This window comes from Rattus rattus, chromosome 18, assembly GCF_011064425.1.
Source record: "Rattus rattus isolate New Zealand chromosome 18, Rrattus_CSIRO_v1, whole genome shotgun sequence".
Classification (NCBI taxonomy): domain Eukaryota; kingdom Metazoa; phylum Chordata; class Mammalia; order Rodentia; family Muridae; genus Rattus; species Rattus rattus.
In genome coordinates this window covers 9,666,316-9,671,319 of record NC_046171.1, presented here as the reverse complement: position 1 = coordinate 9,671,319, position 5,004 = coordinate 9,666,316, and positions in this window count along the sequence as shown.

The window sequence follows — 5,004 nt, the reverse complement described above, 5'->3', positions numbered from 1 at the left end:
GTCTGGGCTAATTGTGAAGACGCCATAGGTACCCAGTGGTGGTTGGAATAAGTCTGCTTTGACAGTACACCATGATAAAAGCTAACTTGTGGAAAACAGTGTTTATTACATCTGACAGTCCCAGGTCATATTTCATCAGTAAGATATTTATTAAGGAATCTGAAGGCACAAACATGGAGGCAGGAGCACTCCATGGACACCTTGTGCTTAATGGCATGATGAGCGCACTTCCATATCTAATCCTGCAACACCTGTCCTTCAGGTGGCTGGGCACACTTGTATCAATAATTAAACTAGAAAACAACTTACAGGTACTCCTACAGCCAATCTGATTGAGATATTTTTCCAACTGAGGTTCCTTCTCCTGTACACTTGTAGTTTGTTGAAACTGACAAAATTAAACATCAGCTAGGACATGGTCTGAATAAAATCGTCGCATACAGACTCAATTGTTTGCTCACTTTGTGACTAGCTCCTGAGGTTTTGTGGGAAGTTATGATACTTCCGGGAGACTAGCCGAAGGAATCCCTCCTTCCTGTCTTTCACAGCTCACAGCTCAACTTATCTTTTCACCTATGGCATGCTTTCCCTGCATGGACACTGTCTTTTGTGACTCTGAATAGACAGTCTTCTCCCATTAGTCCGTACAACTCATACTACACAAGGTTGTTTTGCAGATTGAGCCTCTTTATGTTTCTCTGATGGTTCCCACATGGTCCTGTTTCCTAATTTTATTCAATAGCCCACAACAAATGCCAGGTAGATTTGGTGATCACTGAAGAGAACAGCTCTACAAAGGAGGAAAGGGAAAGTCAAGGTGAGTTAAGACAGAAATGCATATTACTGAGTGACAAAGCCCAGCCAGTCTGACCCCTGGTTTCTCTGTGCAATGGCTCTGTCCCTTCTCAACTCTAGACTCATACATATGGTTCTGGGTCTAAGATAGGAATCATAAAGTTTCAGGTTACCAGGGTCCTCATGTTGCTTTAGGAGGACAAATTGAGTCAGGACTGGTCTTCTTTCATTGTATAAACTTTATTTGCATTAGCTGATTGGCGTCTCTAGGAATTACTAACAGGAGGAACAGACGTGGTGAGTTTGGTAACGAAAGGATTATCTCCTGGAAACTAGGAAGTCTTGAAACTGCTTCCTCCCTCTAACCAAGATCTTGGGCCTAGAGTCCTGGGGAATAATGACTGGGGACAAGGTGTTTTACCCTGATCCATGTGCTTTTGGTCTGAGTCACAACTTCCTAAAGAATTCCAACTCAGAGGCTATGAGTTAGCGATTCCAGACCATTTTCCTCTCAAGATGACTGTATGTTTAAATTTTCTGTGTATCTCCAAGGTAAATTTGCTTCTGTGGATTATGTCCATCTACAATGGCTGTGTTGAGAATGATTTTTTGAGACTCGTTTTATTGAAGATTATATGCAATAAAGGTCACCCGGGGTCAAAATAGAGCTTCTGGATCCAAGAACACTTGCTCATATTAGAGGGAAGATGAAGGGTTTGCGAATTCTGATTCCTCTGATTTTTATCAGGCCAGTGGTTTCTCAAGGACCTCCTTTTGTTCTAACATCAGAGCTTGGATCACAGGCAAATGGGTAAAATCTGGTGATAGGCCTAGTTGACCCTTTGTTACTGCTCCCATGGGAAGAGCCAATCTGTGTATTCACTGCATCTGAGATTCATCCTGGGAGTAAATTCCTTGCCTGAAGGGCTTGAAGTTTGAGTTGTGAATGGATTTTAGCAAACTCAATTAGTAATTAATATGACCTCAACAGCCTCTCAATAATCCAGGCAAAGTCTTAAAGATTTCTAAATCAGTTTTAGCAAAATTACTGGGCAAATTACCCCTAATCTATTTTTCTATGTGTTAGGCTGTTAGTCTCTCAGCTGTGCTCCCAAAGTACTTGTCCTTTGAGTCTTGTCCTGTTTATGTCTGTTCCATCAGCCTGTCCTCAGGCTCCACTTCTCCTGGCTACATGCTATGAACCATGTGGCCTCAAGTAAAATTCCTCCACTCTCCATCTTGTTTCTTCTCCTATTAGTCCTATCATGTCTCCCTCTCCCCTGCCCCTCTCATTTTCCTGGTCCCTCCATGTGACCCCTAAACCTTTTTCCAAAAACCTATAAAATTCTATCCTTCCGAGTAATTGCCTGTAGCCTCTCTGTTTAACCAGTGTCCTTTAAATTTGGAAGCAAGTTTATACAAATAAGACTGGTATACCTGGGAATGTGCCATGTAATACCTATAGAATTATGCAAGCTGCCCAAGGACACATACCCAAGCTAAGGTACCAACATAAGATCAGATCTGATAACAGATGCCAAAATCGAACAAAGCTATGGCAAGAAGAGGCTGCCTCAGCATAGGACCCGACAAAAGGATAAGGGCAAGGACACCTGGTTCTTCAATCCTACAGAAATTAAAGTGTCTCTAACATGTTTGGTTGATGGTTTTAGAAGGTTCTTAGTGTCTGTGCAGAATATTGTGATGTATTGCTGGATCTTGAGGGACTTCAGAAGACCAGGCTGGTGTCAATGGGAGACCATGGAGAGATTTTTGAGATGGCGAACATCAGAGATCAGGAAAGATAAATACAATACATTCCTCACCTTCTCTAACTTCTGTACTTGATCTCCTAGGACATGGTATGCACACACAGTAGCAGAGCAGACAACTTCTTCATAAATTTCTTCAGATCTCTATAATCTCTAATCACCAGAAAGCCTGGTCTTAGTGTAGATGACCTGAGCATCATAGCATAACTGTGAGACAATGAAACCCCCAGGAACATGAACCAGAGCTGGACACTTCAGTGAAAGACATAAGGCCTTTGCATTTCTTTCCTACCTTGATTCTTTCAGCCAGATCAACTTCTGGCATAGGACTCAGAAGAATTGTGTCAACAGACATTTATAGGAATTAGGGTAAGGTCATCTCCTAGGAAAGAATGGATTCCACAACATAAAGCCCTCCAGGGGAGTGACCGTGATAGAGGTTGATTGGTAAATGAAAGATGAACTCCTGGGGTACTACATCTCTAGAGTCCTGTTTCTCACCACAGACCCATCTCTGAGGACTGGCATCCTGGAAGCAGTCAGTGTCTGGGGACAAGTTATTTAACCTAATCCCTCTGCTGCTCCTGTTGATAAAGTACTTCTGAGTTCAGCTTGGGGGGAAGTAAGTCAGCAATTCCTAATCATTTTTATGTCAGGATCTCTGCACACTTAGAGCGTGATCGGACCTCAATGTAATTTCATATGTGCATTTTTATCCATCCATCATAACCATGCTATGACCTGAGATTTTGAGACACTTACTTTATTGAAGACATTGAAACAAATTTCATGGGATAATTTTATTTTAAAAGAGAATGAAGTATTTTTTGAAGCACAATTATGGTGGAAAGAAGAGACCTTTTTGGATGTTTACATTCTGACAAGTCCCTTGCCTTTATCTTCTCCATCAAGAAATGGGGGGGGTATCTTTTAAAACATTCTTTTTAATTTATTAAAACACATTAAACAGGAGAGTGTGGGTTATATATATATTTATTTGTGGCATTGTGTGTGTGTGTGTTTGTGTGTGTGCCTGCCTGTCTCTGTCTCTCTGTATTTGTGAGTGTTTGTGTGAGTTTCTATCTGTTGCTAACTCTCTCTTTGTCTATTTTTTCTCATTTCACTGTTTGTATGTGTCTGGGGAGTCATAGGTTACTGTTGCCTGTAAAGGCTAAAATAGGCCAGCATACATAATTGGAAGTGGTAGTATAGAAGGGTTGGGGATTTAGCTCAGTGGTAGAGCACTTGCCTAACAAGCACAAGGCCCTGGGTTTGGTCCTCAGCGCTGAAAAAAAAAAAAAAAAAAAAAAAAAAGTTGTAGAGTGTCATAATGTCTATGCTGAGAATCCAGTTCTGGTCCTACGCAAGAACAGAACTGCTTTTCATTGCAGAGCCATCTCAGCAGCCACAGGAAGAATATTTTTATCAGTAATGAATAACTGCAATTATTTTGATAAACTTAAATTATTTTATATAATGATTAAATATTTTATTAATAGTATCTGGCTTGTCCAACTTGCCTTCAGATATCATCCAGAAACACTTGCCCACCAGTGAATTAGGCTCTCCCATATCAATAACAATCTAGTAAATACTTTATAGACTTGTATAAGGGTAATCTGTTGGCGGGATTTTCTTCTGTGAGGTTCCAGTTCTGTGTAAGAGTAACTTATGTCAAATTGACAAGGACAGAGTAACAGACAGAGCAATGTCTGTATGATGAATACCCACTTAGGCTCAATTGTTTGTTCACTTGGTAGCCAGCTGAGGGTGCTTTGGGGGAAGCTATGAAATTCCCAATTAGGAGCCAGCAGTAGGGATCCTTTATGTCCTCAAAAACTTCTCTCACAGTTCTCAGTTCACCTTACCATTGAGGCAATGTGAAGGACCCTAGTTAACAGTCACCTGACTTCTCTTTCACCCATAATCTTTATGAGCTTTCACCCCTGCTTGCTTCCACAGCATGAACACTGTTCCTTAGGACTCTGCAAAGAGTGTTGTCTCTCTTTATTCCACAAAACCCATACTACCCCGGGTGGGTTTTCATATGGAGCCCGTTCGTAGTTTTCGTAATGTTAATGTACTGTACCATTTCTTATCATATAACATCCCTGAAGAAATAACAGATAGATTGGGTGGCCACTTCTTTTTTTTCTTTTTTTTAACTTGAGTATTTCTTATTTACATTTCGAATGTTATTCCTTTTCCCGGTTTCCGGGCCAACATCCCCCTAACCCCTCCCACTCCCCTTCTTTATGGCTGTTCCCCTCCCCATCCTCCCCCCATTACCACCCTCCCCCAACAATCACATTCACTGGGGGTTCAGTCTTGGCAGGACCAAGGGCTTCCCCTTCCACTGGTGCCCTTACTAGGATATTCATTGCTACCTATGAGGTCAGAGTCCAGGGTCAGTCCATGTATAGTCTTTGGGTAGTGA